This window comes from Eptatretus burgeri, chromosome 14 (genome assembly GCF_056783735.1).
Source record: "Eptatretus burgeri isolate ZD-2024b chromosome 14, Ebu_testis_v1, whole genome shotgun sequence".
Taxonomy (NCBI): Eukaryota; Metazoa; Chordata; class Myxini; order Myxiniformes; family Myxinidae; genus Eptatretus; species Eptatretus burgeri.
Genome location: NC_140974.1, coordinates 21,975,259 through 21,991,054, shown reverse-complemented (window position 1 = coordinate 21,991,054; position 15,796 = coordinate 21,975,259). Strand labels below are relative to the sequence as shown.

Below are 15,796 nucleotides of genomic sequence, written 5' to 3'. Positions count from 1 at the left end.
CACAGTAAACGTCCATTGCTCCATTGCGCTCAATGTGTCCTCGTTGTCCACCCGAACAATTTTATTTACTTATTTTTATTTTCTCAGCATCCCAATCATCCCACATCATGTGAACCCATTCATTCATGAGATCCACAATTGGGGGGAGAAACACACATCCGCGACAGGTCGGAGTTCCCTTATCAGAAAATGTGCCCAGACAGACCCCCCCCCCACCCATTGTCTCGAGGAGAACGGGTATAGTAGGTCTTCTTCTTCCTCCTCTATACCTCTCCGGTTCTTCCTTTATTTCTCCTTCAAATCCCCTTTTATTCGTGATTCTATCTCGGTATTCTGGTGTATTTTTGTGTCACTGACAATTCGAATAACGTTTTTACGACGTTTGGTAAAAAAAGAAAATAAACAAGTGGTGCCAGGCGCAACAAATCCTGTCCATTTAAGGCATAAAGTTATTTTGGGGATCAAATTTAAATTTGATATATCCTTTACCCCGATATTCACAAAAATGCATTTTTCACTATGGGATTGTAAGGATTTTAAGTGACAAATAGAATAGGTTCACTATAAGCTTAGTTTGAAGTTAATCAGATCATTTTTGACGAAGTTATGACCGTTAAATGATTTTGACCTTTCAAGGCGACGCTGACCTTGACCTTTGACCTAATTGGACCCAAAAGTTAATGGGGTCGTCCAAGGTTCATTACCCACCTGTGGATATAATTTGACAGCGTTCGAGCTCGCCGTTTTCCCGTAAAGTTGTATTTTTACCTTCACATTCTGCGAAAGGTTATGTATTGGTCGCTGTGTATTTATTTATTTATTTATTTGTGAATATGTGTGTGTTTGTTTGTTATTCGCATAACTCAGAAAGTATTAAACCAAATCGCTTGAAATTTGGTGGGATGATGGGTTATTATCCAAGGAACATTTGCTTAGATTTTGGGAGCGATCGGGTCAAAGGTCAAGGTCAAAGTCACGGAAAGGTCAAATTCGCATTTTTACCATAGCGCGGTCAATTTTGATCTAATTAGCATTAAACCGATGCCAAAATGTTCAGAATTAATTGCCGAATCTTGTGATGGGCGACATGACACAATTACGTCATTACCCTTGTTAGCGGTTGGGGGTCAAATGTCAGTGGGGTGACGACCTTTCAAAATATGCGGTTTTTGTCATAACACGGTCAAATCAAAACCGATTTGGATGAAACCAACACCAAAATGTTCACTGTTCTGTTCCCCCACTCTCATGCCAAGGACAAAAAAGTAGCGGAGGCGAAGGTATGCGCTCTACCGAGTGCCCATTCCAGTTGTAACCATGTTTTAGTTTTAATGGAAAATTTGTAGTTTTGACCGATGACCATGACCCCCAAAACTTCAGACCCTACCGATCTTCACAAATATGCATTTTTCACTATAGCAATGGGTAGGATTATAAGTGATAAATAGAATAAGGTTCACTCTAAGCTTAGTTTGAAGTAAATCAGATCATTTTTGACAAAGTTATGAGTGAAAAACGATTTTGATCTTTTCGTGACCTTGACCTTGACCTTTGATCCAATTGGACCCAAAAGTTAATGGGGTCGTCCAAGGTTCATTGCCCACCTGTGGATTAAACTTGATAGTGTTTGCTAAAGCAGTTTTTCCGTAAAGTTGCTTACAGACAGAAAGACAAACAAACAGACAAACAAACCGGATGATTACAATATAGGGAGGGAGCGGGATAATAAATAAACAAATAAGTAAATAATTTTTTTTTAATCCTACCAACAACCCGTTTTTCATCACCTCCAACTTGCCATGCATGTATATATATATATATATATATATATATATATATATATATATATATATATATATATATATATATATATATATATATATTTATTTAACACACATATATATATATATATATATATATATATATATATATATATATATATATATATATATATATATATTTATTTAACACACATATATATATATATATATATATATATATATATATATATATATATATATATATATACATATATATATATATATATATATATATATATATATATATATATATATATATATATATATATATATATATATATATATATATATATATATATATATATATATATATATATATATATATATATATATATATATATATATATATATATATATATATATATATATATATATATATATATATATATATATATATATATATATACATATATATATATATATATATATATATATATATATATATATATATATATATATATATATACATATATATATATATATATATATATATACATATGTATATATATATATATACATATGTATATATATATATATATACATATGTATATATATATATATATACATATGTATATATATATATATATATATATATATATATATATATATATACATATGTATATATATATACATATGTATATATATATATATATATATATATATACATATGTATATATATATATATACATATGTATATATATATATATATACATATGTATATATATATATATACATATGTATATATATATATATATATATATATATATATATATATATATATATATACATATGTATATATATATATATATATATATATATATATATATATATATATATATATATATATATATATATATATATATATATATATATATATATATATGGTTGCCATTTTCATGCACCACACTGCACAATTCGGTTCTCTCTCTTTCCCAAATTACCACTTAACATTCACCAAGTATTTATCAGGTAAAACCTGCGATTCGTAAATTCCCTTTCTTTATTTTATTAACCAGTCATGCAGCATCACACACAACCACATTCTGAAAGACAGCATCACGGACAAGCACAATTCAGATGACGAAGGCGATAACAACGTTCCTGTTTTCAAGCGTGCTGGGCGGGAAAACCTGTTAAAGAAGAAGTAGCGTTGACTTTAGGGAAGACTTCTACATGTGGAGGAGGCGTTGGCTCACATTGGCTGGTGAGCGCATCAATGAGGACGCACTGTCGTGGGTCAAAGGGGAAGATCGGTAGGATCTTTGCTCCCAGGAACTCTGACCTCTCCCCCAACCCCCTTCCAAGTCTCCGTCCCGTTCAAGCTGTTTAAAAGGCAGAACGCCAGACCGGTCACTGTGGTTGAAAAGACAACCTGCCTACCTGTTTGTGCTGAGGAAGGAGAGACTACTGTTGGAATTTGTGCTGAGGCCAGGACGAGCTTTACCAGATGGTGCTGAGAGAAGGGCACGCGGTTGATGAAGCACGAGGCAGAGGTGCAAGAGCGAATGAGCCGGGGGGTCCCGAGCATGGGAAGATAGCTACATCACTGACATACACTATCTGTCTCTTGCTGTCCTTGATTAACCCCTATTCGTCTAGCTAGACTCACAAAGAGCATCACAATTATAAAGAGCTGTCGGTGACTTACTTCTTGACCCTTCCTGGCGAGGCCTTACATACGCACCTCACATTTTCCTCTAAGCATACATCACCCACATTGTCTCACTTGCATCTTCACCCTTCTGCTTTCCTCACCCCTCCTTATTGCTCATTTGTTTCCATTTTGGGATTGCCACGGTAAGTCAAAGGCCGACCCAACGCCTCGCTTTGCTTTTCCTCTATCTTCTTTTGTTCCTATCTACATTTCCTCGGCATGATTCTGCTGGTGTCGTGTCCTGTGTTTAACTGATTAAGATAGGAAATAAAGGCTTGGAGAAAAGGAATTTCGTTTTTTGGGGAAACTGAATTTATGTTTCGCAGCAGCGTTTTGTCGACCCAGTAAGCCTTCTTCATCATCTATTAAAAGTGTGCAAAATTACTGTGATACGAGACTGCATTTATAACATGGGGTCAGGTGTTGACGATGTTGACCAACTTACCATGATGAGGCTCACAATGGCTCTGTCGTTCACTATGTGCAATGTGGGAGCAGCTACAAGAATATCACAAATACTGTTTATTTTCCACTTTCAGTTTAATATAAGTTCCAGATACACCAATTAACACTTCTCTTCCACTTAGAATCATAAATTATGACTCATGGCGTTGCCAAGCAACCAACAAGAATGGAAAGAATAGTTGCTTTTCAAAAATACTTTCTTGTGTTTACATTAAAATGACTGTACCTGTAAACTGTTATAACTTAAGAGCACATTCAAATCACAATACTTCATTAACTTGAGTTATTTAGCTGCTTGCATAATGCAACCACAATCCACTTCCTCAAATATGTGAAGGTCTCTCACAATCCATTATACCATGGCCGAGTGTGAGTTCACCTAACCGAGGGAAGAACAATGCCTAAGTGGAAGTATGCAAACCTGCAGTCAAGGAACAATTGCGTTTGGCACGTTTTGCATGACTACGTGATCAGGTAACAAGCGAGAATTCATTCCTTTGTGAATGTAAATAAATGGGCTTCGTGGAACGGGGCTTTCTCATATTTATCGGTGTCGTGTGTGCGTGTGACATTTCTGAGCTTGTTTGAATGGTTAGTGAAAGACAACAGTGCAGCCATTCATTGTTGGTTGTTGGTCCTTTGATGCACTGAGTGCCTCAATTTGGGTCACCTGCTTGGAGCCTCCAGCAAGACCTCCATGTGGTTGCAGGTTCAGAATTAAGGAGGGATTTGGCCAGAGTGCCGGCAAACAACAGCCTATTCTGGCTGAAGATATTGTGGGATCTTCGATGGCTCCCAGGAGCAAATGTGAGCAGACAGAACACCCAACTATTACCATCCTTCCAATGAACAACTGCACTGATTGATACAACACCTTGTATGTATGTACCTTGATCATGCTCCCTTACCTGATCTGACCTTGTATGTGAAGCACCAGGCTATGAATGATAAGTCAGGTTGGGAATTGAACCCAAACCAGAGAGCTAAAAGGGAAGCCACCTCGGAGATGTCTTACTTGGCTCCCTGATACCCTGAATAGACCAAGCGCTGATTTATTGATCTATTTTATGAGTCCCTGACCGGTTTCACTGGAGGAAACTATAGCTTTGCTCTGTCTGTCCATCCTGTCCGTCCCACATATGATTTTTTGACTTTTTCTCAATACCCTTCAACATATTCAACTGAAACTTGGTACATGGCAGTATTATGATAAGTTACAGAAGAAGTTCGAGTTTCAGGACGTTTAGTCAACTTTTCACACAGTTATGCCCTTTTTGGACGAAGAAAATATCACATGTACATGGGTCAGTGTTCAACTGCCCTGACTCCACCCCACTGCTTTACACTCATTGGCTAGACAGCTGGGCCTGACTCCACCCCAATAAAATCATGCCCCGCCATTCCATGAAACAGCACAGATCGACAGGACTCTGGCCTTATGCCTGGGCGTTAGTTCATGGCCCAATGCAATTGGAATGATCCCAGGTATATATCACCACAAAGTATTGTTGTGGGCCGAGTGCGGGTGAGAAGGCCACCAGGGGGAGGGAAGCAATCTCGGGTTCCCACTAGACTCCCCGGAATTGCAGGCCGTTGCACACGGATAATTCTGTATCGCAGCGGGTTGCTAACCGACCGTGAACGCCAATAACTCAACCACATGACCGAGGGTCCTCCCGTCTATGGATTAATTGGGTTACCTAAGTAATCACGTGACCTAATTACTGGGGGACACGCCCTCGGTATGCCTTGTCAGAACCGGATCACTTTACCGGATCAGATGCAGCCGAGCGACACTGCCAAGGACGTACCGGCTAAAAGGAACGGATCGTTGGGAATAAAGTCCCGGCTACGTTAGGATATGGACCATGCTGGACCAATGAAAGAGAGGATGAAAATGAGCTGGGAATATTTCCACAAAGGATTTATTATAGGCAGGCGAGGAAAGATATGTGGCACAGTAAATATTGTTTATTGTTGTCTGTAGCAAGAATAGGATTAAATGTGAGAGGTGCGGCAATATACAAGTATATTACAAAAGCACACAGAGCAGAGTTATCCCGATATAATTATTGTACAATCTTAACTTAAGCGAGGACAGGTGCCAGGACACACACACACACACACACACACACACACACACACACACACACACACACACACACACACACACACACACACACACACACACACACACACACACACACACACCCCGATGAAGAGGAGTTAATGAAGATAAAAAGGAGAGGAGATGAGGATAACGGTCTCTCAATACCTTTAACGATTGCCCGGCCGTGCCACCAATACGTTTTGGGGGGAGGCTCCGCTGGGCGATACCTCCCTGACAGCTGGCACGTCGTCTCTTGCTTCGTGACACTTGTGCAGCTAGCGTCGGTCCAGAGAATGAGACACGACCATCAGGCGTGAGGGGAAGGATTTGGGTGGAGCCAGAACCAATGGGTGGAGAGAGAGAGGACGAGGCAGTGAAGAAGGCAGAGTCAGCAGGTGAATTGGTAAAGAAGGGTAGAGCCAGCAGGCGAATGGATAGGTTGGCAATCCCAGGCCAGGACGAGCAGACAGGAATGAGCAGACAGGAACAATGGGCAGGAACGACGGGCAGGAACGACGAGCAGAAACAACGAGTAGAAACGACAAGTAGGAATGACGGGCAGGAATGACACACGAACTGCTTCGCGACCCATCCTTTTATAGACCCAATGACGCGGGCCGGGGGCGACGACCCGAAGCGGTGTCGTCATCCAAGTCGGGCGCTCTGGTTGGGCCCCGGCTACTAAATCGGCTCCACTCCACTTCCGGCAAGATGGTTCCAAGCTGCGGAATCGTCTCGCTCCGAACCCCATGATATGAGTCGCCTTGCACCGAACTCCGTGATATGAATCGCCTGCCCTGAACCCCGTGCCGTGCCCCGGCGACCTGTGGTTGGCGCTGGTCAATGTGCCTGCTCCGTGGTGTGCCACGCGGCCCGAGCGATCCGGCCGCACAGCATACCTCTGCCTGGTAGCAGCTGCATTGAGGCAGAGGTGCGGAAAGATGTCTGCCGTCTGCGTGAAACATTTGTGGCCGTCGTGGTGAGCGAAGACCGACAGCAAGACGTTATTGTATCCTCATGCGCAAACCCGACCAAAGATGTGTGTTATTCGTGCCCCGCTCTGTACGATGATAAAGTATCATGGGCTGCACGTGAGTCTGCCATTGTACACGTGGTCAGCGCGCTTGTCTGCCTGCCATCGAGCATGCCCCGTACAGTGTGCGCGGGTCCTCCATCGTACATATGATCAGCGCACGAGTCCACCTGCCATTGTGCATCGTATTTGCAGTTATCAGAGGCGGTGGGATGCACGGTGCCAGCCCTCATCTGTGTCAGGGAATTGAGGGAAAGGATTGGATATAATTATTAGATGGAGATTCGGATTGAAAAGGGGACAGGTATATTTATTAATGGAGATTTGGATTGAAGAAGAGTGTGCCACGTTCATACTGTATGTTGTTAGCACTTGGTGTGTTGGTTGTGCCTCTGATCTCCTGAACAGTGGGTGGGGAGTCGTCGCTGTGAGGCACACGCTCCGTGCAGCGCTGACGTTTATTGTTGGCTTCCACTGCTGCCCTTGGTCTTCTGTGAGGACACATTCTTACGTGAATGGCGCGGCTGTGATTTTTACCGATGGGTGTCCAAGCGGAGTGCCTGCCGGCCTCGCGAGGACCCCTTGCTTGGATTTAGCTCAGGAATAGAGAAAAAAGACGAGGAATGAGGTTCAGAGATTTAACCAGACCAAGCTATGAGATTTACCCAACGCACTGTCCCGTTTGTCCCATTAGACAAGGAGGAAGGGACTGTCTGAACGTACATTAATGAAATAACTGACTGGGTACCACTGTATGTCTGCCAACATTCTTCCCATTCACAATAATGGTGCAAAAAAACACTCATCAAATGCCAGGAAGCTTACTTCTATTTCCAAGAAAATTCATGGAATCCATCATTGTTGCCGAAGTATCATTTCCTTTTTTTTTTCAAACAGCCTGATCTTTGACCACCAGCTTGGATTTCGCATGGTAACAACTTTGGATATGCTAATGGTGCTGCTTCTCAACCAACCATGGTCAGAGGCAATCTCAAACAAGAGGTGAAGATCATCTGCCTGCATCTATCCCAGGCTTTTGACAGTTTGGTATCCTGCACTGCTTAGCAAAACTGCTGCCTGTGCCATAAAAATCTGTCTTCATACCTGGCTTTCACTTACTCCATGAATGCAGTCAGGGCAATAGGATCATTGGAATGCTTTTCTCTTGTCTCTTCTTTCATTGGAGGCTGGAGTGCCCCAAGACAGTCTCTTCAGTCCAATCTTGTACATAAACGACCTTTTATTTATTTATTTATTTATTCATATGCAGCCTGTGGTTGCTCGATTACACCATTTTCTGGGGGTGTGGCTGCACTGCTGATGCAATCCCCCTGTTAGCATCAGACTGGTACTCATTTTTCCAACCTCAGAAGGATGACAGGCTGAGTCAACCCTACCTGGTGTTACTACAATGGCCTGACAGGAGTTTGAACTCAAGACCCTAGGATCTTAAGCCAAGCACCTTAATCATTAAGCCAACATCAGGCATAAATGACCTAATGCCATGGAAAGCACTCTCTTCCTCTTTTCGCATGAGTCTACATTATATCATAGTATCCTCCCCCTTCATCCCCCCCATCCAAGTAGCTAGGTATGTCACTTTCTCTTGATCTGGGAGATAATCCATTTGTCTGACAAATGGGACATGGCTTTCAATTCTGCAAATGTCACAGGCCCACACCGTCACTCCAGAAAGACCGTCAAACAAACCCACACATTTCTGTGGTCAGACATTGGAAGTCGTTCAGTCTTTTGAGCGATTAGGCCATACTATTTGGCATGACTTCTGGTCTGATGAGTTTTCAAAGCTGCTCTCCAAAGCAAAGTGCAAACGGTGCATCTTGCACCATCCATTAAAAATCAGAACTACTCACAATCTTTTTTGGAGTACTGGAGACTTTTGGAGTACTGTTCTCACATATGGGATGGTGCCCTAGCAACATGTCTCTCGGAATGTACAGCTTGGAATCTATGAAGCTCTCAACATTTTTGGCATCTCCTATGATCATATCACAAGGCCTGTTACTCTCGAATCGCAGACAGGTTTGTGCCCTCTGTTTTTTATGGCCTCTCCTTCAGTCCCGCTTCCTCAACCCCCTGACCTTCCTCAGTTCCTCCAGTATGCACATGTTCTTCCAGTAACCCCCACCCGATTAAACTCACAAAATCCAACTTCTGTGCTATTTTGTGAAATAACTTTCCGGAGACTATTCAATCCCACTCTTCCCTCCATGGGCTTCAAGTATGTAGTGCACCACCATCCCATGTCATCCTCCATCCTCAATATTCTACCTCCAGTGCACCCAACTCTGTCCTTGCGGATCTCCCCTCATCTTTTTCCTCTTTTTACCTGTTAGTTATTTCCCTTGCTTGTGTTTTCCCGTTGCCCCATTCTGAGTATGATACCTTTTCACATTGTCTGCTCGCCACTCTACGAGACAAGATTCTATAAATAAAAATTTAAAAAGAAACTATCAACACCATCAGAAATAACAAAGTGATCATTTGATCTTGCTCATAAAACGATTGCTATAATATTACTGGAATATCATAATATGTTGTTATTGTCACCGGTGGAACACATTGTTTCCTCCATATTATATGGGAATTGCCATGAACATGGAATTAATGGCCTTGTTCCGGACATCCTGCTCGAGGGGGTTTACATTACATACATAAATGCCAATTTATGACAACTCTAATTCCAGATTTCTTTGAAACATCCAAGGAAGGACTAATCGTCAAGTCCGTTGACTAACACAGCGAGCAGAATAGGTAAACACCTTTTAAAGGTACGGACTTATTTATGATCCTTTGTAAGTTGCTAAGAATCCCAAATGTAAAAACTCGACAGTTGTGTAAGTTTCGAAATGGGCAGCCGTTATAAACAAAGGAAATATTCTGATATGTTCATAACAATGAACCAAGGTAATATCCTGGTTCTCTCTGCACTTCATTTGCTCCTTCCCCGAAGGCGACATTTCAAGTATTTACATCGAACATTTGAATATACAAACCTCACAAAACAAAAACTCCATGGCATCAGCAAGAATGTATAATCAACGAGAAGGGCACTCGGTAGAGCACACACTTTCTCCACGCAATGCCTGATCCAAAAGAACATATTGGGCCCAATACATTTTTTGAAATATCATGCTACACATCGTTTTTGGCCTTTTCAATCAATGGTGAAGAATCACTTTATAAATAAAAAAATTATCGTTTCCAAATCTTGATTTGGATCTTCACCAAAATTGAATCAATTAAATTCATCACACACACACACACGTGTTCACTAAGTTTCGTCCGAATCCATCCACAACTTTTTGAGACGTCGTGCTATATATCGTTTTTGGCCCTGTCTCTCAATGGTGAAGAATCACTTTAAAAAGTCCTAGTAGCCGCATCCGGATCCGAATCGTCAACAAAATCTAATCGGTTCGCCCTTGTCACACACTGAACCTGTCCACAAACTTCATCCAAATCTGTCCACAACACTTTGAGATACCCTGCACACAAACAGACGAACAAACAAACAAGAAGAAGACGGCGTGCCGAACACGATACTTGCAAAATCCATCAAACAAATTTGACCTCAAAAGTAATTGGTGGCTGAATTCAATGATCAAATCTGCAACTCCCCTTCAAATTTCAAGTAAATCGGATGAAAATTGACGATTTTACAAATTCGGCCAACATCAACCTTTTGGCCAATGTGGATCTCATAATAATTGGCTGGTTGAATTCAGTGACATGAAATATAAATCCTCTTCAAATTTCAAGTCAATTGGATGAAAATTGAGGATTTTAGAAATCTCACCGAAGTTGTTGACCTTTGGCCTTTGTTGACCTTTTGACCTCTAAAACAATAGGCTTCTTCCTTATGACAAACTCAACCATGTGGTGAAGTTTCGTGAAGATCGATTTTAAATTGTGACATGTAGGCAATTGATAAACAGTCAAACAGACAGAAGAACAAAATCGACTAACCAATATACTTGAAAAATCTTAAATTTTGCAACTAACAAACAGACAGGAAGGGGTGAAAACACAACCTCCACCTTCAGTGGCAGAGGTAATAATCTCAAGCTAGAATACAGACCGACTACAAACATCCAGACTATGCAACAGGCCATGATAAATCCTGATGCCCTTTATTATTATCGATGGCCCATAATCCTGGTCAACAACCGAGCGGTCCAGTTGGGCAAACAAATCGCTCTCGTGCAACTTGATCATTGCGCACACATCGGAGGAAACAGTTGCACAAGTCAACAAGGTGTCTGCATCAAAAGAGTTACGATTGTCGCACCCGATCATAGTTTACAAGTATGCACGTGATAAAGTACGTCAGTGCAAATCGCACATCAGATTGGTTGAAAGTAGAGCCAACCTCTACTAAAAGCAATCAGTTAAGCAACCGATTCCAGAAAGGTCCAAATACAACTTACAAGCAATTTGGTTGTGCACAACCAGGTAGCAGCAGCTCATATTTTACGTTTTCCCACTGAAGTCACTCTTATTTTATTCCACATTCATGAATCACAAAAACCTTAACATTCATTTCTCATGCTGTGGCATTTTGATGCTCCACAAGCAAATCGGACATCAAACTTAACTCCTTGATCTCCTACAGTTAGTTAAAAGAGAGCAAACCAAAGGGGGTGATTGACCTTGCTTGGAAAGAAATGGTAAAAGAATAAGTGCTCCGTCTTTTTCTCTGCCCACCCCTTACAACAGCATTAAAATGAAAACTAAAGTAATTCTACTGCGCGTAGTCGACGGGTATGCCTCCGCTCTCTCACACAAACACGAGTTTTGACATATTTGACCCTTGACCTTGATCATATCTGGCCCAAAATCTAATAACTTAATTGACCCGTCTAACTTTACCATTTTACCAAGTTTGATGAAATTCTACAATTTGCTTCTCGAGTTATTGCGTAAACGAAAATCCGGATGGACGGACAGACGGACGGAAAACCCGGAAACAAAATGCCTCCGGCACCCTTGGTGCGGAGGCATAAAAAGAACTCTCAATGATATAATGAGCTGTTTACGTTTCTACAGGCAAACTAAGCCTGGTGTTGGCTTAACGGTTAAGGTTAAGGTTGTTGGCTTAAGACTCTAGGGTCTTTAGTTCAAGCCCCTGCCATGCCATTAGATAACAGCCATCCTGTCATCCTTACGAAGTCAGCAAAATTAGAACCAGCTTAATAGAAACAGGGGCACTGCATCAGCGGCTCAGCTGCACTCTTAGCAATGATGCAACTGGCAGTCACAGACTGCCTACAAAATAACAATACTAATAATACAGGTAAACTGTGCAGTGTATGATGGGTTGAGGCTAAACTAGCGAACAGCATTATTCCTCCCAGTGAAAGGCCATTATTGTTCAGTTCTGTGCAGGGCGGTCCAACGTCTCCATTATCATGATGTGTACTTTGTATTTTTACCCTCGTGAAACTAGATGCTATCACAATTGCATACGTGTCCTGCCTTGTCATCGACCTGTGGAGTGTCAACCCCTCTACGGTTTGTGGGTCACATTGCCGAAGGTAGAAAGTCGCTGTATGGTGATTTTTATTTTTTTTGTAGGTGTGGGTATTCCGAATCCGTCCTCAAATAGGCGAGGACTGGTAGTGATTTTTTCATTTGTGCATGGCATCTCACAAGCCCACTGTTGCAGCTGCACTTACTCACGTCGACCATGGGCACGTACCTGTAGTACAACGTAGAATGGTAATGGCTGGCAGGAAGTAACAAGTCATACGGACGACGCTGTAAAGCACATCATATTTGATCAGTACATCAACTAACCAAATTAACAAAAAGTGATGTCACAAAATTTTCAAGATCCTCACCAAATCACGGTCAAGCCTTGGCATCCACTGAAATTGCTGTGAATTTTACCCAAATTGCATTCAATGCTTTTGTTGGACATGAATGTACAAAATGAAAGATTTCATGATGCATCAGTTGTCTTTGAAATCCGATTTGTTCACTTGAAGACTTTATAAAACTGAAACTGCACTTGGTAGAGCACGTATCTCCGGCAGGCTGAACAATTTACGTTTTATATCCCATTGATGGGCTGAATCTGGATCCGGACCTAAACCGAAATCGAATCAGCTTGTTCTTGTCGCACACCCAACCTGTCAACCAAGTTTCGTCTGAATCCGTCCACAACTTTTTGAGAGATCATGCTTACAGACAAAGAAACAAGCATACAGGGGTGAAAACGGTATTGAAATGAGGTGTCAATGAATGCAAAACCAAAAGAGGAAGAGTGTCGATCTTCATTTCCGCACTGCTACCCCTTGGCAACTCGAAGTTTCCAAGTTATTGAATAACCTGGCAGTTAACAGATGATTCCTCTGCGCAAATCAAGATGATCGAGCATGTATCTTGATAGCAAATCATAATTTACAAATGTGGTTTGGTTAGTTAGGAAGAGACATTGATAAAGAAACACTTGCGACAGTTTCTGGAAGAGAGTTTCATTTCCCAGCATGTTGTTGCGTGCAGACGCCGTGTCATGCTGGCTTACCCAAGGGGTATTTCAGCGGGGTGTTTTACAATGACTGTGATTTCTCTTTAACACCATTGTAAATGTTTTCTGAAAATGCAGAAACTACTATCTATTGTTTTGTCATGGTGCTTTCAACACAGGATAGAAAAAATTTTTTGGAGGACAATGTAATGGACTCAAAAACTATGCTCATTTTTGGGAAGGACAAAGTTACATAACTGCCACTTTTGGTGAAAGCAGTCATGTTTTGGGGAAACAATTCAAGAAAAATTGAGGGGAACCACCCTGAGACCAAAATCATTCTGTTGCCAAAATGTTAAACCCAAGCCTTTGATCAGTCGACAAGTTAATTGTGGCGCAAGTATTCTGTTTCCTTAATTGACGTCTATTCCGAACCATACCGGATTTCTAAGTTGAGTTCTTATTGAGAGACATGCTAATAATCTGGATATTATTTTCATCGAAAAAACATTCGTTAAATGCCAAGTTATTCAACATCAGAGCTGTCAAGGCGTCAGTCTGGCCTCTCAAAGGAATGTCTGCTTCCTGCATGAATGTTTACAAGTATCCAAAAACTATATTTAACATTATCATAACATGAAGATTAATCACATTCATAATTTCAACAGATCTAAAGTCACTCTTTCCAGATACTTAGTCATCAGCTGTTGAGGGTTTTGCTCAATAAAACAAAAAATAACATCATGCTCCATCTGCCAAATAGACAGTGGCTGCATTGAATTGTAAACAAAAGAATAGGGACCATTGCATGACACATTTCTTGCAAGCCCCGACACACAGCCTAACTTGCTAAGATTTATCCCAATGATATCAGACACCTTATTTTATACCTGGCTGAATTATTTCATGAATGCACAAAAGAAACCACGTTCGACAGCATCATCCCACTGTGAAATGATGTTCATCAACAAGCGTTCCTGGGTCCAATGTCCAGCCAACTCAATCGATAAAAGCAGTAGCTAACTGAATTGGAAACTGGCTTAGTGATAGTAAACAAAGAGTGGCTGTGAGTGGGAAAACGTCGAGCTGAGAGGATGTTCCTCAGGGACCAGTCCGAGGATCATTGTTATTCATCACGAGCTCAAGTATCCGGTGTGTTACCCGGGGAAATTCAATGAAATACTCTGATCATTAAATACGAGGGCTAACCGAAGCGAGTGGGTTGCGTTGGAGCGCTCGAGCTGGGGATCCCCGTTCCCGTCCACGGACTCCGAGCTCCACAAGTGCGAGTCGGTAAAACCGCACAAGGCGGCCAGGTACCCGACCAGACTCTGACCCCCAGCTAGCCTATCCTCCGTGGCTGGAGGGTCCAATAAAGGCCAGCCGGCTCAATTTCTTTTTGGGTGTGTGTGTGTCTGTGTGTGGCGCCAGTCTGTAAGTAAAACTGTTAAGTGTTTGCCATTGTACATTTGCCTGCATTTATATTTGTGGTTAAGTCTGCTCTATTTTTCCCTCCCTTTTACCTTGTAAATAAATAACTGTTAAATGTTCCAGTTCGTTGTCTGTGTTTTCTTTCATTGACCCAGTATGGTTCGGGCTTGAGAATTAGGGAGGCCGATTGTGCCGTAAATTGTTATTTGGACCGGTGCGACTTTGGTAATTCCCGCTCAGTTATGCCGGATCCGAGTCGGTAACAGCGACTCGGTTCGGACAAAGCCGGCAGAGGGTGTGACTTCCCCGGTAGCTAGACCGCGCGGCTAATTAGGTAAATTGGAATCAAACAAAAAGACCCTAACCACGCGGTCGAAATATTGGCGTCCACGGTCCATTAAGCGACCCGTCGACTTCAGAGTTATCTGGAGCGACGACCTTCAATTCCGGGTGTTCGGAGGGGAGACGGCCCAACTGCTCCATCTAGCGGTCGTCCTCGCCACCGAACCCGGCAACCACAACAATACAACCAGTCACTTCGATGACGGGGGGGGGGAGGTATTAGGGAGGGTGGGGGATTGAGAGAGGAGGGAGGGGAGGGAGAGAGAGGAAGAGAGGAGGGAGGGGAGAGAGAGGAGGCAGGAGGGAGGGGAAGCGTGAGGAGGGGGTGGGGAGGTGGGGGAGCTATGCCTCACCAAACGTTGCTATACCGTGGGAGGGAGGGATGTGAGGGGTGTGTGTGTGTGTGTGTGTGTGTGTGTGTGTGTGTGTGTGTGTGTGTGTGTGTGTG

At 41.9% G+C, this 15,796-nt stretch overlaps 1 long non-coding RNA gene across 1 annotated transcript; it reads right to left on the bottom strand.

The window, feature by feature from the left end:
- Window positions 1–6,048: 6,048 nt before the first annotated feature.
- LOC147012774 (uncharacterized) lies at window positions 6,049–15,584 on the bottom strand. The gene is made up of 2 exons (XR_015051057.1): window positions 7,439–15,584; window positions 6,049–7,315 (listed from the first exon to the last, which is right to left on the bottom strand). It is a non-coding gene; the product is annotated as an uncharacterized LOC147012774 (long non-coding RNA).
- Between the last annotated feature and the right edge of the window lie 212 nt (window positions 15,585–15,796).